General features: G+C 37.4%; 2 pseudogenes across 2 annotated transcripts in view; both read right to left on the bottom strand.

The window, feature by feature from the left end:
* Positions 1-26,583, bottom strand: part of LOC309799286 (centrosomal protein of 78 kDa-like) — a 659,089-nt pseudogene that overhangs the window by 496,377 nt on the left and 136,129 nt on the right. The gene's annotated exons all lie outside the window — the stretch shown is intronic.
* Positions 164-10,629, bottom strand: LOC309800884 (3-hydroxyisobutyrate dehydrogenase, mitochondrial-like; annotated as a pseudogene). Its single transcript has 2 exons — positions 10,625-10,629; positions 164-1,911 (listed from the first exon to the last, which is right to left on the bottom strand). The product of its transcript is annotated as a 3-hydroxyisobutyrate dehydrogenase, mitochondrial-like (transcript).

Genomic DNA, 26,583 nt, shown 5'->3' with positions numbered 1-26,583 from the left:
AGTTGTTACAAGAGGGGCACAACAAGATAATGTAACAGAGTCCAAATTACATAACATGCAGCAAGGAGTTGTCTTGCTTTAACAACTCCTAGAAAATAAACCAGTGATCTCAATGCAAGAATATCACCACTGGGTTATTTAACAGGACAAATTTTCTGAGGGACACAGGTAGTAATTCACTATACTTCCCCTTTCTCTGATATCTTTTCTCACACCAATTTCTTTTCTTTCCTCGAGGATAGATTTTATCCTGTTGAAAACAATTTTGGTTTTATTTGTAAAGTGGAGTAAATAATATCCTGAGTGAAGTAGGCAGCGTTTTAGCTGAAGATGCTCAGGAATCAAACTTTTGAAAAAGGCCAATCAGCTAGCTAGCTAGCAGTTACCATCAGTGGCTTGCAGAAAAAAAAATTACAGATGATATGTTTGCTAAATAGATAAAAAGAATAAGCAGTTTAGAATGGGTGAAAAATCCCAGGATCTATTGTGACCTAGACCAGAGGTCCCTAACCTTTTTGGAACCAGGGACCGGTTTCCTGGAAGCAAATTTTTCCAGGGAGGGGGGTCGGAGTGTGTGAGGTTCAGGCGGTAATGTGAGCCATAGGGAGCAGCAGATGAAGCTTAGTTGGCTTGCTTGCGACTCACCTCCTGCTGTGCAGCCCGGTTCCTAAGAGGCTGTGGACTGGTACCCGTCCAAGGCCAAGGGGTTGGGAACCCCTGACCTACACACTCAAAAGCAGACAGTTGACCTTTGATTAAGCCCATTTTCCTGTGGAGTGAGCCATAAGGGGCTCCAAGACACAGTTTGGTTTCAATGTTTCAGTGTTCACAGCCAGAGGGCAAACTCAGAATGTCTCCTCCTCTTGCAAAAACTGAACCACGGATGAGAAGTCTTTTTTTTTTGAGTAGCCCTTCACGCACAACATCCCTGCAGATCTGATGGGCTTGACTGCCCAGAAGGACTGGGCTCTTCGTGCTGGTAGCAGAGTCTCATGCTAATCCCAGATCCTTAGCCATGAGTGTTGCTCCGAATCCACCCTGATAGTAATTAGCCGAGGGAACTCCATCCATCACCCCAGGTACAGGATTATAAGTGTCACTTGACCAACATCGTCCTGAGCTCGTATTTAGGATTTTAGCCAAGAGTTTTGGGTCAAACCCTAACCTGAGTCCCAGATTCATAGCTTCAGCAGTTCCAATCCTACTAATATCTAACAGCAAGTTTTTGCAGATCTTCAAAGCCTGGCCAGTCCCAACAGCTCCACGATGCACCACATGGGAGCCCATGCACCACAGCAGCTCAACCCCTCCCATCCTAAGTGTGAGGTGGCCAGATCGAGCCATTCCCACACTACCAGAAACAGGGGCATCCGTGAAAACCGCTCCCATTTTCTCAACTTCTTTGGCCAATTCTCTGAAAACCATAGGATCAACAGTACTGGAATCCATTAATAGTGAGTCTTTCTTCACTTTTTTTCGAATTCCATTTGCTCCACAATAAGCTTCTAGTGCATTGATGCATTGTAATAATTCTGTCACCTTTTTCGGCTACATCCCCTGCAGAAGACACTACCGGGTTCATCTGCATCTAGAAGCTCTTTGCATGAATCAGGGAACACATCAACAACAGTGAGTGGCTAGCCACGTTTCATGAGCTCTTTTGCCACTGGACTCCCCACGTTGCCTACTCCAATGAATCCAACTGGAGTCTTGGAAGCTACTGACCTAGAACACAGTGCTGCAAGGCTGGCCACCACTGGCTGCTGCAGACGACTCCCTGTACCGGAGGCTGGAGGTGGCTCCACGGAGACGGAAGGAGGCTGCCACGCTGCCCGCGCCCCTCCTTCCCACGGTGACCTCCTCGACTCCCGGCTCACCCACTGGCTGCTATAGGGTGCGTGATGCGGAAGGCTGGCTCAGCTGTGGCGATTCTTAATACCTCTTTGGTACTAGGTTACACATACAATTTCACCTAGTGAGCGATTTAACAGAAGGAATTTTTTTCTACGGCATTTTTGTGGCACAGCAGATAGAAGCGAGGTCACTATTTCTTTGAAAAACTGAATTAAAAATTTATAGAAAGTCATGATTCATTCTATAAATATGCTGAGTCAAAGAAACGTGAAAATTGATGCGATGGAGGAAGAGCGCTAGACTTCCCTGATGCTCAACTGGCACCTTTCTTCTGGTGTCAGAACATGGTTGTGTAACTCCTTTAATCCCAGTGGATTTTCCAAAAATTCCAGAATCTTCAGATTTTGGTAGCCCCTGTTTACTGCCTTTGCCCCCCCATGCCAAACCCCACCCCACCCCGCACACATTTATTTTTGACCAGTTGTCCTCCGGGGTGTTTTTCTTTATATAGTTATTGCATCAGTTTGTTAGACTACTGACCCCCAGGGCAAATGCCCCTCCCCCCCGTTTTCTCACCCTGTGTAGTTTTGTTCACCTTGACCTGGGCTTGGTCACGTGACTTGCTTTGGCCCAGTGGCATATCAAGAGCTGAAGCTTGGAGAGTACTCGTGCTTTAGGGCTTGTCCTCATGGAAACCTGACATGTTAGGAAGCCTGGCTAACCTAGTGGAGACTAGGCACAGGCCACAGCCAGCATCAATGGCCAGATATGTGAAAGCAACCAGCCCCAGTCCAGCAACCAAATGATGGCAGCCTCAGTAGTCACCTCAGGTGAAAGCAAGATAGAACCACCCAGGAGATCCCAGCCCATTCTGCTGATTCACAAATTGTGAGGAGATAAAGTGCCTGCTGTTTTAAACCACCAAGCTTAGGAGTAGTTCATCACACAGGAAGAGATATAACTATCTTCACTGTTGGATTATCTTCCCATTTTATACCATGTTTCCCCTTAAATGACTGTTCCTTTATCCAAGATTCTAGAAAAGAAATAACAACTGATGAGGCTGATAGAGCCTTAACATTTTTTATAAGTTTTGTAAACTCTTAAAATAACTAGGTTAATAAAATCAATATTTATTTGATCACAAAATTATTTTCTTCAGTTGCCTTAAGAAGTAATGCAGAATTGTACTAAGTTTATACATTTGGAGGCTCTAAAAATGTGTTATTCCTTGGATTCAAGTCCTAGTGTACTTTATGTGGGCATTCACGTTTGCAAAATGATTCCAGGAAAGTTGCGATTTCATTTTACAACTTTGGCCTAAGGAGTCTTATGATATTTTACCTGAGAAAAAGAACACATTAATTCCACTTTCAGCTATTAATCCCATGGCTTCCTGTATTTTCTAAATTCCCTATCAGTGAAGAAGACTATGTATAGCGTACAAGACTGTCATGATTAGGAGGAAGGCAGTACAGAAAGAGCCCATCAAATTAGGCATTGCCCAGTCATGTCAGTATACTAACGTGGCGAGCCACAGGAAGCTTGAAGCCTGGAAAAAAAGACAGATACAATGTAATGATTATCCTAAGGATCCGGATAATGATTCCTATGATTTTGTTTTAAATATTAATGGCAGAGGATTCTGGGGAAATGGTGGTGGCTACAGAGAAGATTTTTATCCCTGAATATACCACCCCTCCCCTAAATACACAACCCCCCACCCCCACAAAGAAGAAAGAAAAGCATCTAGAATAGCAAGATCAAAAACCCACAGACAACATCTACAACAAGGTGTCCACATGAACTGCAACATACAGCCAGGTAGGAACAAATCAACAACAGGAAAAAGACCTACATATGTGTATCCCAAGGTGTGTGGGAGGAAGACGAGGGAAGGACTCTCTCTCTCTTTCAGGAGAGCCAAAGGTTACTATGGTTCAAGAACTCAGTGAGATTGAAAAACTCACTGAGAACAGCGGCAGAAACCGGGAGTGAATGTTGCAGGCTCCACTTTGCAGCTGAGTGCAAGAACTCTGAAATGTTCTGAGGATGCCAAGTGTTCTGGGGTCTGTGAAACCTTGACACCTATCAAACCAAAGCACCATTCCAGAACAAATCCCCATACTCAACAAGGACAGGAAAGAGGAGGCCTGGGTAAATGGGCATAGGAGGGCCGAGGAGGAAGATTTTAGAAATTTTAAGGTCATTTTTTAAAATTATGTTGTGGGGCTTCCCTGGTGGCGCAGTGGTTGAGAGTCCACCTGCCGATGTAGGGGATATGGGTTCGTGCCCCGGTCTGGGAAGATCCCACATGCCGCGGAGCGGCTGGGTCCTTGCGCCATGGCCGCTGAGCCTGCGCATCCGGAGCCTGTGCTCCGCAACGGGAGAGGTCACAGCAGTGAGAAGCCCGCGTACCGCAAAAAATAAATAAATAAATAAATAAATAAATAAATAAATAAATAAATAAATAAATAAATAAATAAATAAATTATGTTGTGAAAATAATAGAAGATAGTGAGCCCTGGAGTTCTGAAGCTAGAAATTATATTCTGATCTATGTTTCCCTCCTAAAGTGGAAACTTATTTCATTTAAAAATGAGTGACAGAAGAGTATTCCATTCACATCCTGCAGAAAATCAGTGAGAAAAAAAAGAGAAAAGAAGGGTGAAAAGAAAGTTCCAGCAAATCCTGAAAACGTGACAGAAAGACACGTCCACAGAACAAATGAAATTTATTGCCTGATATTGCGGAAAAAGTAAAAGAAATTTTCAAAGGAATAGAAACTGGTTTTAAGAAAAACATAAAAGAAATTAGAAAAATTCAGAAATGAAGTGATTGGAGAATAGCAAGATTTGAAAAGGTGAAAAATTCAGTAAGTAATTTGTTTAAAAAAATCATGTCTCGAGAGAAGGTTAAACTAGAAGGAACACAAGTTTGAATAAACACAGTGGATAATGTCTCCTTGGAGAAACAGCTGATTTCAAATCCAGCATAACAAACGAACAAGATGTTCCTGTTACATCTTGTCATACAAGACAGCTGGGAAGACTTCAAAGACTACTGTGGTTGTGTGGAAAGGACTCAGGAGCCAACTTGAACAGGATCCGTGAACCTAAGAGGGGACAATCTCTGCATCGATATTTATAACAACCTCACTGAAAACAACAACAAAGAAAGAAAATACCTCATTAGTCATCTTTGGAAGAGTCAACCTTTCTCTCTCTTGTTTTTTCTTTTTTTGTAAAACTGGTAAATAAAATAAAAGAAACATTTATTCTTCCTTTCCTAATTAAACTGTAACTCAGGGCAACCAAGTAGTTGATGAAATAATGTTCTAGCTAGTAAATGAATAATCATCTAGTTAGTAGAATATCACCATTTGGTACCCTTAATAAATTAATGGATCTAGACATTGATCATTAATGGCTGCAACGTCACAGTCAGACAGACACTTTATAGTTCCTTTTGGAATTCATCAATATTATCTATGAAGTAAACTTGACAAAAAAATCACACCTGAATTATGTCAGTGCTCTAGATCTATCTACCAACTGACAGTAAATACATGGGCCAAAGGAGCATGATAAATATATAAGCAGAAAGGGGATGCAATCAGCATAATCCAGACAGTTGGGAACCCTACTGGATGAATGCTTTGAATTCAAGGACAAATACTTGCAAGAAAAATGAGCAAATTGAGTTCTTTTAAACCTATACTTTAAAAGAAATTGTGTTTGGATCAGCAATCAAATAAATAATGGTTATTAAAATAAAAATACATTTATAGGACAATCAAGGAAACATGAACTGACTGGCTATTTGTTGATATTAAGGAATCATTATTATTTGCGGATGTGTGATAATGACATAGTTGAGCTTAAAAAGGGCAGTTCTTGCATTTTAGAAATATGTATACTGACGTTTTCACTGAGAAAAAGAAATCTGGGATTTGCTTTAAAATTGCTGGGGATGATGGTGGTAGTAGTAAGAGAGGGTGTAGAGAAAATCTACTGGCCTGAAATGGACATTTGATGAGAACAATTGAGGAAAGTTTCTTCTTTCTTTTTACTTCTGTAGATGTTTGAAATTTTCCATACTAAAACATGTTTTATAAATGTAGATGGCTTGCAATGTGCTCTTCTGAGCTCTCAGAAGGCAAAAAGCCATTCTTAAATTAGGAGCTTTCTTCTCTAGCCAAGAATTCTAATGATAATTTTGTCCCAACTGGCCAGTGCACTCAGATTGCTCTGAGATCTGTTGGTGGAAAAAAAAATCAGCACAAACAATAAAGAGGCTCTTTAGTCTTAGAAGAAAACAACAAAGAGTAAAGGCTGCTGCTAGGTCTAGGGCAGTAGTGTAGTATCAGTATAAGACAAAATATCAGTTTCTTCCAAAATCCACTTGTTACTACTGTGTATACTTTTGCAGCAAAATATCTTTTCTACATTGTCAGCATTAAAGTAAATTTACTATTTAGGTAGCATTTAAATTATCATATACTCAAAGCCTAGAAAGAATCCCCTAGGCTGAAATGACATTAAATCTTATTTTGGCCATTGTAGTGTATTCTCCAGTCCTACTTGCTTTGTCTATAACTGTCCTGAAAAGGTGTGAGGAGATCTGCCAATATTAATGCCAGGATTCAAAATGAGTTCTTTGTAGCTTGCTTCCTTCAGGATCTTCTGCCCTCAGACCCATGTATTTACTTAATGCCTCAGATTATTGTATATGTCACATCTTTCCAACTAGAAGACAAGCTCCTTTAAGGGCAGTGACTAGTCTCATCAACATCGAATTTACTCCAACACCAGTGCTTTCAAAATGTGTGTTGCTTAGTATATGTCTGACCGTAAGAAGTTACAGAAACAATTCTACTCTAACTAAATAATAATGATACTGCTGCTACTATTTCTACTACTGCTGCTAATAAAATGTATGAAATAGAGTATAAATGGGAAAATAAAGATCACACTGGAAATCCCAGACTATAAAATGAATGGTCCCAAAGCCACTGGCCAATCCATCGACTGTAAAGAGTTACTTGTGAATTGGTCAACATTTAAATGCATAATTGAGAGAAGGGTTAAAACAAATTTTATTACCAAAAAACACAATTTTTATACCTACAATTTTTGAGCTCAACTAACCTGTAGTTTTAACAGAAATAGAGGAGATTCAAAGTATTCATTCAGTTTCCTAAGTGATCCATTCCCTATCTTTCCTTATGAAACAATCAGTTATAACTCTAATAATTTGTCAAGGATTCACCAATCTCTACTTCCTTTATTTTCCAAGGTTTGGTATCATTACAAAATCAAGTCCTTTGGCGGAATTTAATAGTTTCAAAATCCCTCATCAATATTATTCACTGGGATAAAATAATATGAAAATTTAACAAACACTGACTATGTGCTGAGAAATGATCCTTCAGTGATTCACTCAAGGTGAAGACTAGCATTCAGGCTGCACCTGAGGTAGAACTTGAATTCCAAAGTGGACCTTTAAACCACAGCTCATCTTCTCTTTTTAAAACCATCAGAAATAAGCCTGTTGCCTGACCTTTGAGATTCGCAAAGAGACCATATTTAGATCTTTTGTCTCTTTTAACTTCCCTAGTCCCCTTCTCTACTTTCAGAATAATGATTCCCAGATAAGTACAATGAGTTCAAACAGTGTGGTTAAAGGGGTAATTAGTCTGCTCTGCAGCCAAGTTACTCACAGAATAAATAAGTTGGCTTTCACAGTTGTTAGTTTCTTCCTGGGCTTTGTTTAGAGGGGTCTCAGCTCAAGCAAGCAGCCTGTCAGCAGCCTGAAATAACTCTGTGGAAATCTAATGGCATATATGTAAAATATGTCTATGAAACCTTTTATTCAATCTTAGGTGCATAGTTTTACTACTTCTTTAGGCCTGGAAAAGGATATTCAGCTACAAAAGGACGGAAAAGAAAATGTGTATAATACCTCATGCCCTCCTCACTCCCTAGAAACTTATTTTACCCGTTTCATCAGAAAATGATGTATACTGTAAGAAACATTTTTAAAATTATTTGATCAAATATTTAAGTGCACTAAGTCTCTGTATTTATTAAAGCAAATATAGTTACCTTTCTGTCCCTTTCTAAAAAAAAGCAAAAGATACAGTTCTTTTTTCTTAAGACTCAGGGTTTATGGATATTAATTATTACACTATATTGACACCCAGACATGTTTATAGGAGGCTTTTGAGACATACAGAGCTATTTATTCCCATACCAAATGGCACTTCTTTTTCCTCTGCCTTCTGCTTGTATTTTTTCTGTTGCGATTATATCCTACTGAGGCTGCTACATGTCTTTGTTTGATCTGAGATTCTAAAGGAAAGACTGTATAGTCTCCTTTTTACAGAATAATAATGGGTTTTATGACTGTGTGCCTTCAGAAGCCTCTTTTTCCACTCATTCTCATTTCATATCTATGGTGAGGTGTCTAAAACAGATAAGTTAGTTCTGAACTGGTGATATATAAATCAATTATTATTTGATTCATATTCAAAGCAGCTCCTCCTAAAATAGCGGCCTTCCTGCCTGTGGGACGTAGTCTAACCTACTGCCTGGATCTACACCCACCAACATCCATATTTTGTCTATTGTTACCTTGGACACTTGTAGGAACTGAGTTTCTGTTTCTATAGTGTCCATTGACAGACAAATGAATAAAGAAAATATGGCACATACGTAGAATGGAATGTTATTCAGCCTTAAAAAATAAGGGAATCTTGCCATTTGCAACAACTTGGATGAACCTTGAGGGCATTATGCTAAGTGAAATACGTCAGAGAGAGAAAGACAAACACTGCATAATCTCACTTTTACGTGTAATCTAAAAACGCTGCTCTCACAGAAACCGAGTAGAATGGTGGCCGTCAAGGGCTGGGGAGTGGAGGAAATGGGGAGTTGTTGGTCAAAGGGTATAACCTTCCAGTTATAAGATGAATAAATCCTGGGAGTCTGATGTACAGCATGGTGACTTTAGTTAACAACACTCTATTGCATACTCAAAAGTTTCTGAGATAGTAGATCTTACATGTTCTCATCGCACACACACACACACACAAAAGGTAATTAATTGTGTAAGGTCATGGATGTGTTAACTAACCTTATTGTGGCAATCACTTTGCAATATATATCAAATGTATCAAATTATGATGTGGTACACCTTAAACTTACAGTGTTATATGTCAATTACATCTCAATAAAACTGGAAAGAAGAAAAAGATTCACATGGAGAAGAAGGCTGAGGCTGGTAGAAAAAAGCCACTGCCTTGAGCAGTACCGAGGTGGGCGGAAAGCCATGGGCCTCTATTAGCACTGCTGGGAAGGCTCTGTTCCCACGTGTGGGGAGGGGGTAGGACAGCACAGCTGTGATCCTTATTGCAGACCCTAGGCAGCCTCAGGCAACTTTTCAAAGTTGGATGCTGAAAACCAATACATGAAATTATAAGGAAGAATTACATAAATGCCTTTATTCTACTTCTGGTCCTCTTGGCAACTTTTTCATCTAAAAGCTGTGTCCTGCAGTTCTCAAAGCAGGAACATTAACATGCATCAGAAGTTTCCAAACTTTTCATCATCAACCCCTGCACCAAAAGAAAAGTTGAAATTTTATGACCCCTAGTATATGAAGTATCTTGTGTGCTTTTAATATTTATCAAGAGAACATTTAACAGTTACCTACTATGTGCCAAGAGAAAATAAAAATAAGACACAGATGTTAAATGCAGACTTTGTTCCAGTATTATTCTTCATTTTGACTTCAGTATAAGAGCTATTGAGCTATTTGCTGTCCCAGTAAGGGGATAAGCAGACGATTACAGAATCCTGTGATCTCTTCCCAAAGTTTGCAACTATAGGGTTGGTCCTAGAATTGCTCAGTAACTTTGTATTTTGATTTAACGGGAAACTAAAAGACCTTCCTGTCCCAACATAACTCTGCTTTGTGGAGACTGGAGGTGCCCTGCAATTGACTCAAGATACTGTTTATTTGTTTAAACAGTTCAATGAGTAGTTTCGATTTAACAAGTGAGCATAAATTTTCACAACAGTACCTACCCCATGACATAGCTCAGACGAAAACTCTGAGGGAAAGGAAAACTATATGGGCAAAAAGTCCAGGTTCCATCCACTGTACATGGGATATTGATAGGCTTGTAAAACTTACAGAGGTACCTGGAGGTACCCAGGAGCCCTGGGTATTCAGTATACAGATCAGCAAAGGATGGTGGAAAATAAGACGACACCAGGTCAGGGGACAAATTAAGCAGGTGAAGCTGGTCCTTTATACTTTTTTCCCTTCTGATACACCACTGCTCTGTCATGTCCAGAATATGTTCTGTATCCTCAGTAGACCTACACACACACACACACACGTGTAGCACACAAATATGCACGCATGCATGCATGTACACATACATGGAGTCCCCAGTCTTCTCAGTTAAAATTCAGCTTGTAGTAACTAAAGAAAATTTATAATGCTCTATATTTTATAGATTTTAAAAATACTTGCACTTTAAGAGAAAACTTTTCATGTCTGAAAATCCCTTCTCACGAAGGAAGTTATTTCTGATATTGGAGGTTGACAGTTTCACAGAGAAAACTTCAGGAGCACAGAGATATGCCTGACCCTCTCCACACGCACCATCTGGGGAGAATGCACCAACACAGAGGCTCAACCCCTCTGCTAAGTCAAAATCAGGTATACCAACATCATTAATTCACAGAGAATACCCTACCTCATGTTAGGTGTTCATATGTATTTTATTTGTTGAAGAGAGGAAGAAGATATAAAGGAGGGAATCATCTGAAATTACAGAGGACAGCATTTAAGTCAGTATAGGTATTTAAATTTAAGGTAAAATTAAATGATAATTTGAAATTATATGTGGAGTTTTATTTACTAAAGAATATTTTGGAAAGTTCAACTCCTATTTTCACTTATATTTTCAGAGAAGGTATTTGGTCCAAATGCAGAATACCTTCAATTATTGTTCTTTTATTGCAAGCAAAAAAGGATTTATACTTCTTTTCATGAAATATGGTTGTTTGACAACAGAAGGATAAATATTTTATATTTTTAGAAACAACAGTCAGGCTACTGATATTCTTAATTAGTTTAAATAAATCTGAATGCTTCTTTATCATCTACTCTTTAGCTTGTACCTGAGGAGTTGAATACCTCCGGGAAGAATCCTGCTCCAGACCCGTAAATATGCAGTTCACGGAGCCCACCACCAGAGGGCAATAAAGAAGTCAAATCTTGAAACCATGGAGTGAAGATAGTGGGAGTTTAAATAAAAGCAACATTTCACAGTATGCTTTTCTGACCAACGTTATATCTAATAACTTAATGGATTGTATGTACATGGATTCTGAAAAGTCAGCAGCACACTTCACTGGTCAATTTCTATGATAAGGGGAACATAATTGGAGTGTAGAAAAACAGTATACTTACATCGTAAAATTCCACCCCTACAGAATCTACTACTCACTATTGAAAAATGGTAAGAAGAATAGCTTTCTGTGTCTCAGTCACCAGTTAACATTTTCAAGAGTAGAATTTATCTTCCTATGATGCTCAAATACACAGGAAAAATGCATATCTAGGACAATGGATAAACTCTATATGACATGTGAAAATAATTATTCAAATGGAAAAAGTAAAAGATCTACAAGGAACAGTTTTATATGCATTAGTGTGGATATATACATAAAGAGGCTCTAAGAAACATAAAAATCACTTCCAGGAAGTAATTTTAGGTAGAAGAGAATTAACATGGATGAGGAAGAAAAGAGAGTTGGTTTTAAGGTAGTTTCATTTACTTGTTTTTTTGTGTTTATTTATTTGTTTTATTTATTTCGTCTTTGGAATATAAGGAAACAGTGGCTTTCACATCCGTATCCCAGTGGAACAAAGGGACCGAGGTCTATACTGGAGCCCAGCCATTGTTTGACTATCTTGTAATAATACTGGTGAAATACAGCCAAATCATTTGAACTACAAGCATCCTCTCTGACAATAATCTTAAGACATCAACATTATAAATTAAAGAAAGGAAAGAGAGAATACTGTTTTCTTTAGAGAGAAAATACAGATTCTGGATCAAATCAATAATGTCAGCAAACCTCATGGGTATAAAATATTCTGCTGCCTATCATTTAGATCATGCCTCTAGAAGAGGGAAACTGGGTGATAATTTCCCCAGATTTTATATTTAATTCAAATATTTTAGGTAAGAGGCATCTCTAGTAAAGCACTGTATCATTGATTTTTTCCAATAGGATAGCTCACAGGAGTTCCTCTTTCCTTCTCAAATACATATGGGGAAATGGAACTGGGTGTGCGTTAGAGGAACTATCTAAATAGAGCATAGTAATCAACAGTTTGTTTTTTAAAAATAGAAATTTCTATTTAAATTGTTTCCAGAGACAGAAACACACAGAGACAATTCCATGTGACAACACTGGAAGAGACCAGAGTGATGCAGCTGCAAATCAAAAAATGCCAACACCAGTGATTGATGGCCACCACCAGAATCTGGTTAAGACAAAGAAGGATCCTCCCCTCGAGGCGTCAGAAAGAACATGGCCCTCTCAACACTCTGAGTTTGATCTTCTGGCCTCTAGAGCTGTGATAAAATAAATTTCTGTTCTTTTAAGCTAACAAGTTTGTGGTATCTTGTTATGGTAGCCCTAGAGATAACAGTATTTGATTCCTGAGATGGCAACTGTATTCTGACTATGTAATGACTATTCCAAGATGATCAACAGACACAAAGATAAAGAAAGGCAAAACTGAGACTAAGCCCAGTTCTTTTTATTCCCAGAATAATAAATGATTTTTAAATTAATTTAGATCTCTTTGTCTAACCCCTCTGCTTTTCAAAAGACTATGTGTGACCAATCAAGTATTAATATGCTATACTTTCCTTTTAATTCATCTCAAATTATTTCTAATTCCCCTTATGAGTTCTTACCTGACCCATGAATTATTTAGGAATATATTGTTGAATTTCCATTTGTGATTTTCAACAAATTTCTTTCTGTTAACGATTTCTTATTGCATTCTGTTGTCATCTGAGAGCACTCTTTGTATTGTTTATATCCTTTAAAATGTACTGAAATTTGTTTTATGGCCTAGCATATAGTATATCCATGTGCATTTGAAAAGAATGTATATTCTGATGCTGTTGGGTGGAATGTTTTATAGATGGCTGTTAGGTCTAGTTGATTGATAATGTTGTGCAAGTTTTCTTTCATTTTCTTGTTGATTTTCTGTCTGTTCTGCTATTGAAAGAAAGGTACTAAAGTATCCAACTATTACTGTAGAACTGTCTGTTTCTCTTTTCCGTTGTGTTGCTTTTGCTTCATTGTATTTTGAAGTTCTGTTGTTAGGTGCATATAAGTTTATAATTATTATACATTCTAGATGGTATAATCATTTTATCAGTTTAAAATATCTTTGTCTCTAGTAAAAATTTTCATCTTAAAATATATTTTTTCTGATATTTTCTTAGCCACTCCAGTTTTGTTGTTGTTGTCTTGTTTTGTTTTGTTGTTGCTGTTATGGTATATCTATTCCAACCCTTTTACACTTCACCTATATATTTTCTTGACTCTAAAGTGGGTCACTTTCTTGTTGATGTTATATACATATATAACTGTATATTACATTCAAAAATTACATATATAATAACAAACTATGGCAGACTTTGAACTGGACCTTTTATTTTTTTCGGTACGCGGGCCTCTCACTGTTGTGGGCTCTCCCGTTGCAGAGCATAGGCTCCGGACACGCAGGCTCAGCGGCCATGGCTCATGGGCCTAGCCGCTCCGCGGCATGTGGGATCTTCCCAAACCGGGGCACGAACCCGTGTCCTCTGCATCGGCAGGCGGACTCTCAACCACTGCGCCACCAGGGAAGCCCTGAACTTCACCTTTAAATGAGTATGATTTAGACAGTAGAGCTTCCCTACCAAATGCAAATAACTCACTTGAACTCTCTTTTTTTGTAAAGGACAGACCCATTCTTCCAAGGGGAATTCTTGAACTCATTAGATATGTGATATTCATTATAATTAGTTGCATTTAACACCACAGAAAGGACTTGATCAAAGGCTATTTTACTCTTTTCTTCCTCACTGGATGATTAGCTAGGTCCATTTTTAAATGAAAGATATACTCTAGATATTTCAATGTAGGGCATCTCTTCCTTTCAAATCTCAGAAAGAAAGGTGTGCTTCAGTTTCCCTGCAGAAAGCTCTAGTATCTTGCCCCACTTTTGAAAGAGGAACGAATCCTTCTTTCTCTATTCTTCTTTGTCTTCTTCCCTTCAGCAGCAATGAGCCTCTTTATCATTTTTGTCAGCCCAAAGAATAATTTTTCTCTTTCCAGGCCATTCAAAAATTGTACACTACAAAGTAAACGGAAAGAGCTTTATTTATAAATATAAAACAGCTATGGCATTAGTTCTTAAAGAGTATAAAATTTTGATCCCTCATTCCAACAAAAAGTCTTGTTAGCATTTAGGGTTCAATGAGAGGCAATCAACAAAAATGTTTTGGTGACTCATTTGACATCTTTACTAATAGGTTTGAATTCATACTGGTGAATATCAGACATATTTGTGTTAGGCAATTAAAATTAAATTATATCTAGACGTCTTTTAAATTACCATATTAACATTAACAAGTAATCTTAGAACTCATCTTGAAAGTAAAAGGTACTTTTATACTTTATAATGAAAAAATCAATAAAATGTGCCTTTATGCAGAGAAAATGTAACTATAATACCAATTAATGTTAACTGGTCACTTTTTTATTGAAGTAGAGTTGACATTATGTTAGTTTCAAGTGTTCAACATAGTGATCCAACCTCTAAATACATTTGAATTGGTCACCATGATAAGTCTAGTAACCATATATCACCATACAAAATTATTACAGTATTATTGACTATATTCCTTATGCGGTAGATTGCATCCCCAAGACATTTATTTTATAACTGGAAATTTGTACCACTTAATCCCCTTCACCTATTTCTCTCAGTCCCCTATCCCCCTTCCCCTCTAGTAATCACCAGTTTGTTCTCTGTATCTACAAGTTTGTTTCTGTTTTCTTTTCTTTGCTTTATTGTTTTAGATTTCACATATAAGTGAAATCGTACAGTATTTGTTCTTCTCTGTCTGACTCATTTCACTTAGCACACCTAGTACTCTAGGTCAATCCATGTTGTTGCAAGTGAAGATATTTCATTCTTTTTTAGGACTAAGTAATATTTCATTATATATGTGTGTATATATACACCACATCTTCTTTATCCATTCATCTATTTATGGAGACTAGTTTCTTCCATATCTTGGCTATTATAAGTAATGCTCCAATGAACAGAGGGGTGCATACATCCTTTCTTATTAGTGTTTTTGTTTTCTTTGGATAGATACTCAGAAGTTGAATTGTTTCATCATATGGTAATTCTATTTTTAACATTTGGGGGAACCTCTGTACTGTTTTCCATAGTGGCTGCACCAATTTACATTCCCACTAACAGTGCACAAGGGTTCCCTTTTTGATGATGGCCATTCGGACATGTGTAAGGTGATATCTCACTGTGGTTTTGATTTGCATTTCCCAGATGATTAGTGATATTGAGCATCTTTCCATGTGTCTTTTGGTCATTTGTATGTATTCCCAAAGCGATGTAACCCCGATCAAAATACCAATGGTATTTTTCACAGAATTAGAACAAATAATCCTAAAATTTGTATAGAATCATCCAAACAAACAAACAAAAAACCTCCAATAACCAAAGCTATATTGAGAAAGAAAAACAAAGCTGGTGGTATGACATGCACTGATCTCAGACTATACTACAAAGCTGTAGTAATCAAAACACTATGGTATTAGCATAACAACAGACACATAGGTCAGTGGAATAGAATAGAGAGCCCAGAAATAAACCCACAGTTATGTGATCAATTAATCTACAACAAAGGAGGCAAGAACATACAATGAAATAAAGACAATAAATGGTGTTAGGAAAATTGGACAACTACTTGCAAAAGAGTGAAACTGAATTATTTCCTTACACTATACATAAACATAAATTTAAAATGGATTGAAGACTCACATTTAAGACCTGAAACCATAAAACCCCTAGGAAAAATACATTGACATCGATCTTAGCAATATTTTTGGGGGGTCTATCTCCTCAGGCATGGCCAACAGAAGTAAAATTAAACAAGTGTGATTATATCAAACTGAAAACCTTTTGCAGAGAGGAGAAAACCATCACAAAATGAAAAGGTAACTTACTGAATGAAAGATTTTTTCAAATGATATATCTGATAAGGAGTTAATAGCCAAATTATCTAAAGAAATCATACAATTTAATATCAAAACCCCCCAGATATTCCAATTTAAAAATGGGCAGAGAACCCGAACTGGTTACTTTTTAAAGTGTTTGATACAGTACTTAGATGCATTCTTTTTTCATTAGCCTTGAATATCAATACTCTTAACATCTCCATTTATAAATGAAGAAATTAAGGAATGGAGAGATAAATGACTTGTCTAAGGTACAAAGCTTATTACAAAAAAGATTATACTAAACCAGACCTCTGATTCAGATTCCTATACTTTAATCATTATGGCTTACTGCAGAAGATTAGAGACAGAATTTGACATTGAAAGCTTAGATTCCAGCTTTTAATGAGACTTCTTCACCATGCCTTTATGTCTAAGGGAAAAAATTCTGGTCTGTACTGCCATTAATGATAATACTGCTTTAGAGAAATGTTCTGGAGGGAAAGGATATTATTCAAATTTATTTTTAAAGTTTTTTTTTGGTTTGACTTTGTTTCTTAATTTTCTCATGCTAGGATGGGAGGGCAAACCAAACCTAAACTAACAGTACCAACTATATGTGTGTGCGTGTGAGTGTGCCTGTACTTATAAGTATGAAAATACAACTTACAAGAAAAGGCAAGGCCAGAATCTATAAGGCTATCTTATCTTAGATGCAAGAGAAAGCAATTAAATGAAAAGATAGTTGTGTAGATACTAGGCTGTTCAAGTAGAGCAAAGGAGAAATGGTAGTGGCTAAGATGGTGGCAATGAAGATGAAGAGAAACATTATATATGTGACGAGAGAGAGAGAGAGAGAGAGAGAGAGAGAGAGAGAGAGAGAGAGAGAGAGAGAGATGAGATTCCAGAGAACCTAATGATGCAGTCTATGCAGAAAGTGAAGAAAAGGAAGGAATTGAGGATCATTCCCAGGTTTTTGCATTGAGTTACTTTTTGTGTGAATCATGGCACCATTCACTGAGGAAGAAAAGATTTGCAGGATGGGACAGTTTGGAAGAAGGAATAATTGAAGTTTCATTTTAGACATGTTAGTTGTAGAGACGTCAAGCAGTGTTCCTCATATTTCTCCAGTGAAAAGAATCACCTGGGGATCTTATTGCACATATGGATTATCACCTTTTCTGCTAGAACTTCTGGTTTGGTAGTCTGAGTTGAACACAAAGTACTGGATTTTCTCACACTGCAGAAGAAAAAAAACACACTGAAGGAGGTGGGAAAGAGCTAACCTAAGTAACTTTGGAAAACAGTATTTTAATATACTGTAATTAACCATGCACAATATATACTGAAAAGCTAAAGACAAAAAGAAATGTACACAAATATTGAACTTGTTAGTAAATTTATTTTTCACACGTGTACAGGTTAATGATTTTTAAATATTTTATGTGTATTCCAGAATTGAGCAAATGACTAAATAGACTGCAAATAATGAGAATCAGGTTTCTAATTGTTAAAGAGTGACAAATAAGGAAAGGGTAAGGGAGGCTAGAATAAACCCTGTGGTGTTGGATTGGAATCAAGGTATCAATTTGAATTCATATATCAATTTGAAGTTATGTATATATGTAGATAGACAGATGATAGATAAGGTGTGTGTGTGCACACGTGTGTGTGTATACACACACACCCAGATAGATAATATGAAAATAGAGATACTTGTATATTTTTATGTATTCGTATATATATTTTTAGCTCTCTCTGCTGAAAACACAATGAGGTAGCTTGGATAGTGATAAATCCACCTCATACCAAGATTCTGGTTTCTGAATACCATTATTAATGCAAGGAACAAGAACTCCATGGAGAAATGACTGATTCAAGGCTGAGACAGAGGAAAGTAAAAGATGGGTCTGGAGCATGTTGTGGTGTCAGAAAGTAAGATATTACTCCAAAAATTGTATGGCCATGTAGGAAAAATATAGGAGACAGCTGGAAGGAGTACCAGTGACCAAATATGGAACACTCTGAGAAACAAAACTATTAATGATAGTAATAAATTTTAACCCGTAGAATAAAATAAATATCCACAAGTTCACACTGATGTATGTATATATATAAACAAATAACCAGATAAATACACAAATGAACGAGAAGAACAGCTCTTTCTTATACTCAAATTATAGTTAATAAATGTAGAGGGAATGATGGGAATAGAAAATGAACAATCATCAAACACCACAGTAACTGGTGGAGTCAAAAATTATTGATGGATGCTAAAATTAGTATGGGAAAATTAAACAAGAAGCAGAATATTTGAACAATCTCAAATAATTACAAAGGGAAAAATAGTGATTTTGCAGCTATCATTATAACTAAGTCATCAAAGTTAGCATCCCCAGTAGTGAGACATACAGGTTTGTTTGTACCTCTAATATGTACTTAAAATGCCATAATATCTCTCCTGAAGTGTTCTTGTCAAGAAATTCATATCCTCAGTCTAACCATGAGAAAATATCAAACAAACCCTATTTGAGAAAAATTCTACAAAATGACTGCATAAGATTTTCCATTAGTTCAAGGTCATAACAGACAAAAAAAGACTGAGGAACTATCCTAGATTAGAGAAGAATGGGGAGATATGACAAGCAAATGCAATAAGGGATCCTAGATTTGAATCTGGACCACAAGACAATAGGCAATATTTGAATACGAGTCTATAAATCATTAGTAGCATTGTGACAATGTAAACTTTCTGCTTTCAATAATTAGACTCTAGTAATATAAAATGTTAACATTTGGGGAAGCTGAGTAAAGGGTATATGGGAACTCATACTGCTATGTTTGAAGTTTTTTGATAAATAAGATTTGATAACACAGTTTTATAAAAACTTAGTTTGGACATTTCTGAACCTCTTTTTTGTTTCCTTATGGAAGAAAGTTGCTTGTTTAGGGATAATACTAATTCAATGGGGGTAAGATTTACACAGGACCAACCCTAACATTCATAGTGTGTGGCACAGGAAACAACTTTGAAGGGCCATTTCAAGGAACAATATACTTAAGTGTATACAATGAGTAAAATGGATGAACTACACAAATTAATGAGTTGAAAAACCATAGAATCATAGAATTTTCTCACTGTAAAGGCTCTTACTTTCATAACTTTTCATAACTTTTCAGTTCCTATGGGTAAATACCAAAGAGCATGATTACTAGATCACTGTATGGTAAAGGTACGTTTATTTTGTAAGCAACTGCCAAGTATCCCGCTAGCCACAAATGAGAATTCCAATTGTTCTGCATTATCACCAACTTCGGTATTTCAGTTTTGGGATTTTAGCCATTTAAATAGGTGTGTAGTGGTATCTCATTATTGTTCTAATTCAAAATTCACTGATGACATGGAATGTGTAGCATCTTTTCATATGCTTATTTGCCATGTGTCTATCTTCTTTGTTTAACCATAGTAGTTTTGTTGTTTTTTTTAACCAAGGCCTGCTAACTCTTGTCCTCCTGTGTCTATTGATGTTGTCTTTTTTCTTTCTTTCTTCTTTTCTTGAACTTTTGATCCTTTAGTCTTTTTCCTGGTTATGTCCAATTATTTTTTACACTAAAATTGGGCTTAACTTATTTAGGAAACTATAAAGATACCTCCACATTCTGCATGTTGTTATCTTTCTCTTGAAAAGATTTACTTTGGCCCATGGCAGACAGTTACTATAGGGACTGGTAACCTTAGTCCATTCTCAGTTTGAGCTCATTCAAAGCCGTTTTTCAGTCTGTGTGAAGGTTGGTCTATTTCTGTCTTGTCCTTCCTCTATGGGTGTTGCCCTTTGGGATTACCATGTGAATGTTTGGATTCTCCCTATTCCCAACTACCCTTGTATTTGTTAGGCTTTAAAGGTAATGGTTCCCGCAGCCCTGTGAGACTAAAGATACACTTAGCTTGTCATTCCATTAGTTGTTGCCTTTAGCTTGACCTGTTGCCCATTGGCTTCTGTGGTTACAGTCTTTTGAACTCTTTGGCTTTTCAGCTCCTAGGCTGTATGAGCTGAATCAGCAAATGCCCCAAGGACAAAAGCTGCACCAAGTGTCAAGCTTGCGTCTGTGTTTCCCTTCTCTCCACAACTTGGCCCACATGTCTTGGTGTCTCTCTAACATTCAGATGCCAGCGAACAGATGTTTTCTTACTTTATCCAGCTTTTCTAAAATTTCTTTAGACTTCACCTGATCTTATGTTATTATTGAACTATCATCTCAATTACCCCTAGGAAGAAAATTTACAATTTTATGTTTTATTTTTTTATTTTCTATATTACCTCAGTTTCTGTAGACACCTTTTACCTCACTGTTCGGTCTAGTTCCTGTGTTAGCAGTAAGATGGAGATAAGGTGGAGGCTAAGAATACTGGGGGGAAATCACTGATGAATGATATGTCTCGTTCTTTTTGTTTTTTCCTCTCCTTATTTATTACTCTGGCAGCCTACACCTGCCTTTCTTCATTTGACCCAGTTGCCCAAATAAGAAACCCACTCTGGTAAAGACCTGACTTTACTCTCATCAATGTCTGCATGTTAGGATTAGCTAGATGTTGAACACCATGCCAGAGTTCTTTGTGTGAGACTTTTGCAGACTTTTGTTAGCCCTTTAGTTTGCCTCTTGCAAACGCTGCTCAGATTGTTGAGGTTTTCTAAGATTCTGTAGGTCAAACCTCTCTACCTGCATACCAGATGAGCCCTTCTCTCTTTCCTGACTTCACTTGTGGGAGGTTAGCCCTCGGTTCTTCTTTTTCCCCATCCAATCATAATTGTTCATGAATTCCAAAAGGCCCTCAAAATATCTGTTGTCCCTTTCTCTCTTCTCTTTTTTATCAACACTGTTAAATATTAACCATATATTTGCATACCTCTTTCTTACTTACAGTGGAATATTGGAAGGCTTGATCATTAAGTGTGAGCCCCACCAAACTAGGACTCATACAACACTCTCCTCCAGGCCAAAACTTTTGATATCCACTGGGTTTTTTTTATACTATCTTATATGTATCTAAATTTGTAATGATTTAGTTAATTCCTGAGTTACGTGACAATAAGAAATCAGTCAAATTAGCACTACAGAAGTGCAGCTTAGACCTAGGGACCAGAACCAAGGACCACAAAAACCTGTGAACCAGTAAGTTTCACTTGTACTTCATGTTTAACAACTGCTGAGGGTGAATGGGAAGTGAGGGAAAAAGAGTTTAACTTCATATCACAGAAACTTGCACTAAAATGAAGAGGAAAATGACCCAGTTCCTGGTTCAAGTCACTGTAATCTGCTTCAATAAATAATAACAGCACACAAGGAAAACAAACACTATATGATAGGAACAATGGATAATTAATTACCAGATCAGGGAGGACAGATTACACTTGCTATGGGATTTCATTAAAGAAGGATTCCAAAAAGTACTGGCTTCTTCTGAGAAGACTTCTCAGAACAGGTAGCATTTAAACTGAGTCTTGAACAAGTATATAGAGGGTAGGGAACAGGCCTTCCGGGCAGGGAACAGGCACAGTGTCAGGAATGGCACAAAGGCCTTATGGAATAGGGGACAAAACTGGCTGAACACAGGAGTGCTACGTGTTGGGGAATATGGGGGAAGGCTGGCTGAGGTTGGTTAAATGAAACATAATTAGATGGAAGAGAAAGTAGGTGAAAAGACACATGGAAGACTGTGGAAAGCCCCTGAAGATGGAGGTCAGCATAATAATATGAAGAACTCAGTGGTACTTTGACACTGCATGAATGTCTAGGTTTAAAAAATCAGGAAAACACAATAAAAGAATAAACTACTGATATAATGATATGTAACCAGAGGCCAGATACCAAAGAATACACACTGTGTGTTTCCACGTATGTCATATATGGTGATAGATAGAGGTCAGCTTAGGTGTTGCCCTGGGAGAGTATGGAACAGAAAGAAGTAACAGAGAACCGTGTAGGCTGTTAGAAATATTTTATAATATCTTCATCTGGTGTTGGATACATGGGTGCATAGAGATGTAAAAATTCAGTTATTAGCAATGCAGTTAACCTACTAGAGTTTTTTTTAATGTATGCGTACATTAAAAAAAAACTCTAGTAGGTTAATTAGGCTGTCAGTTGTATGAAGTAAATTTTGGTCAAGGAATAGCCAAGGTAGTAATGCAGTAATAAGTTATAAATGTACTCACTGTGCTCTAGAATGTCACAATTGGAATACAAGAAATATGTGTAAGAAAAAAGACAAGTATTGAATACTGATGGTTGGATGAGCTGAATAAGTTAGATCGCTCTACTTTCAATTTAAGAACTTGGCCAGTGTTTGGATACCTTTGAACAAAGAAAAAAAAAGAAATACAATTTTTATTACGCATATGCTATGTATCAATCCCTGACTTATATTTTGACACATATAAACATGGGAAATATTGCACCTTGTAACTGAGACAATGAAGATGAGTGAGGTAGCTGGTTTTGACACTAGAGGCTGAGAAAACCATCAGCTCATAATCGGAAGAAGTCTGAAGTCGGAGGAAAAGAATCAAGAGGAAATAGTGGTTAAGTGCCAGGAGCTTCTGGAAACTACATCAGAGATGAAGACTCCAGGATTGTTGAGCTTTCTAAGAGTCCCAATAACTCAGGTAAAAACAGAGGGCTTAAAACTGAATCCTGGGGATATATGGATGCATATAGCTGATTCACTTTGTTATACAGCAGAAACTAACACCACACTGTAAAGCAATTATACTCCAATAAAGATGTAAAAAAAAAACAAAAAAACTGACTCCTTCAAAGTAACAATTGTTAGGACAAACAGTAAAGAATTATAAGAAAAATAATCACATGCCTGTCCCAACAGAGAAATATCCTAAGCTCCATCTCACCATTTCTCCGATTGGCCTTTCACAAAATACAGTCCCATCAGCTGAATATAGGTTTGTCAAGTAACTGTGAGTAAGACTGAATTAAACAAAAATAAATCAATTCCTTCCTCCAAAACTTTTCAGAGTATGTAATGTAACAAAGTGAAACTTGAATTTCAGGTCGGGATGTAGAGTACGGCTCTTCCCAAATGCTTCTGTCTTGTAACTACATTAACATCATCTAAAACCAGTGTTCTGCAGGACAGAGATTGTGAAACGCTGCTCTCATCATGTAAGATATCAAGTCCTTCTGAAAATCCATTCTTCCTTCTGCCCTTTCTCGTGTTGTCCCTGTCACCTGGAATGTCTGTCCTAAGCTCCACCTGCCAAAACCCTACCCATTTTTAGGATCCAAGAGATAATAAAAGGCTTACATTACTGAAAGGCAGAGAAAGAAATCCCTTCCTAGGGATCTACATTTCCTTCCTAGGGAAAAGAAAAATTGTAAAGTATACCACAGTGACCTTAAGTCTATGAATGTAACTATGTTGTGTTACTTTGAGTTCTGTAAAAGTCAATGTGCTACAATATACATGGATATGAATGTTTGATCTCTTACAAGTAGAACTTGCTGATAACTTTCATCATGAGCGAGGTTAATGATTAAGGGAGCCATTGTATTTGGCTCAGCCCTTATAACTAGGGAATATTAAAATTGGAAAGGTCCCTAGATATTAGCAAATCTATCCACCTCATATTCTAAGTAAGGAAACTGAGACCTTCATAGATTGGATATTTATATTAACAAAGGAAAAGGATATAAGATTGGCAGCAGACCTACCTTTTAGATTAAGAATTTTGAGATTTTTATAGACTACTAGGACATTATGTCCACTGATATTGAGACAATGTGTTTCTTAGTCATCATTTTCTATTGCACTGACCAAGCGAGGTGGCAGTCAGTAGTTGTACAAAGGGAAAAAGAGAACTTTAGGAACTCCCAATTTATATACGCAGGGAAATTCATCATTCATGTTATTTAAGCTAACTGGATGCAGTTTATCAGCTACACTGAGGAATGCTGAAGTGAAGTGTCTATACAATTAACATGTTAGTTTGTGTCATGACCTCCCTGTTGTTCAAGTGAGTTAATGGTTAGCACTCAACCAGGCACTTAAGAGTCCATTATAAATCTGGATGAAACGTTTATTTGTGGCATCCTTATTCTTCTTTGGTGCCCTTAGGCAGAACTAGCCCCCTTATGTTTTGATAAATTCAAGTATTAGACAGGGCTAAGGTTTCACAAGTTCTTTGGCCTAAACATGGGGGTAAGGGAGACCAATGAGCTGGAGTACTTCTAGATTTAAGAATGGTCAGATTGAGGAAGAAGAGTCTTATGCCAGAGGTGAAAGAAGACTGAGTATAATTACCTATTTTTAAAAATTCTAACCCTTTTCAATGTTCTAAAGTGATCAGGAAGTACATGGGTATGCTAGGAAGTAAGGGAGTCAAGCAACAATATTCTCTAAGAGTTTGTGGATGGCAGTGAAGAGGAAAGGAAGATAGAGACAATCCTAGAAAAGGTTTTGGTTGGCCATAATAATGAAGTCAGAAGGAGAAGAAGAAGAAGAAGAAGAAGAATGACACACGCAATGGGAAAGAGAAATCAAGAATAGAGAAGCAAAAGGGAGAGTAGAAAAATGAGACAAATTTGGAGAAGGAAATGAGGCAGAAAACTGGGTGAAAGAAGGAAGCACTGATGGTAGACCACTTGACACTCAAACATTAACACGATGCACATTTAAGGTGTGTCATCCATGGCCATGGTGATTACCCTCAAATAGTTTACAGTACATGTTTCAGAGACATTTATAAATTGAAAATGCCATTAAAATAGGTGCCAGGGTATAAGTATTCATGGAATTGTATGGGAGAATAAAAAGTCCCCTGTCAAAGAGCCTTCTGAGACATCGGAAAAAAAGGAAAAACCTAAAAAGCATAAGACTCTTCCTATTTTCATTTCCAATGATACATCCCAATCTTGATGATCAATCAGCGATTTAAATATCAACTATAAACACAGTATTTTATGAGCTGCTATGCAGTATACTATACTAGAGCAATAGAACAGAGAGGACCTCAAACCCTCTGTTCCCTCAAATTGAAAGGCACGCTTCCTGACCCCTCCAGACCACTACTGGACACAGGGGACACACACTAAGGACCCCAACCAGCAGTCACCTGCTTTGTGATTACTTTCATGACACACCCTCACTAACACCACTGACTTTCCTGCTCCTACGGGACATGACATATATTTCCTATTTTAACACATATCACAGTGCATTATGATTGCAGGTAGATGTTCTAACAACGTGAAAGAGAATGATGACTTTTTTTCTCTTTACATCTCGTTATTTCCCTACTCATAATATTTCTTGAAGAGAAACCATAAAAATATAAACAAACACAAAAAACAGATAATATACAAAACGTGTGCTTTGCACCTTAACACAAACTTAAGTAAAATTAGTTCTGACAGTATCCGGCATGACAAACTTCCATGGTACAAATGAGAATGGACCAAGGTTTGAGCAGGTACAGGAGACAATCCAGGCATGAACAACACCAAGGAAAGGTAGACAGGAAGTAACGTGGTGTGTAGGAAATCACAAGACCAGTCTGATGGGAAGAGACTTAAACAAGACTGAAACTCACTTTCTAAACCTCCTTCTCCAACTGGACAATTCGTAAGACACAGGTGCACCAAAGTGGCCCAATATTCAATCCCTTTAATGGCGAGGAACAGTTTAAAATTTTATAAATTTAGTTTGCCCAAAAGCAACTATCGAATGTTGGCAGGACACAATGAAGGCTTACCTTTGTTAACATAGTTAAGTCTCTCTCTCTCACAACCAGCCCACTTGGATCCACGTTCCTTAGCACACCCGAAGCACTTACACAGCATTGATGAGCTTTACACAACTGGAAGGTCACATCTTTATTTCTTATTGCAGGAACACAACATCTGGAAACTTTATTTCTATCGGAAGCTAAAGCAAAATTATTGTAAAATGAGTCATTTAAACCATACATTTTATCACCGTTAAAAAGCATCTGCTCTGTGCGAAGGATTAGAAATGACTCCTGTCCTTAAAGCCTCATTAAGGACGAAGATCTATAAACTCAAAATTTCAATCACATGAGATAAAGAACCATAACCTTTAAGCACAGAAGTGCCTATGGAGGCCAAAAGTTATATCTAAGTGACGGCTTCATGATAACCCTGAAGTACAGCCTAGAAAGATGAGGCTATGCAGAGTTGGAGTAGGAGGTGCATTAACTGCAGAGGAAACATCTGTGAAAAGACACTCGAGCCTGACACCTGCTGGGCACTGTAAATACTGCAGGTGGGGATGACTAAAGACCAGGAGTCCAAGTGTGAGAAGAGACAGAAATAAAAATAGAGATGTTGGCCCAAGCAAGCCTGGGAGAGAGCATGG

The sequence above is a fragment of the Mesoplodon mirus genome, assembly GCF_964341445.2.
Source record: "Mesoplodon mirus genome assembly, chromosome: 3".
NCBI classification, from domain to species: Eukaryota; Metazoa; Chordata; class Mammalia; order Artiodactyla; family Ziphiidae; genus Mesoplodon; species Mesoplodon mirus.
This window is presented reverse-complemented; position numbering and strand designations above follow the sequence as displayed.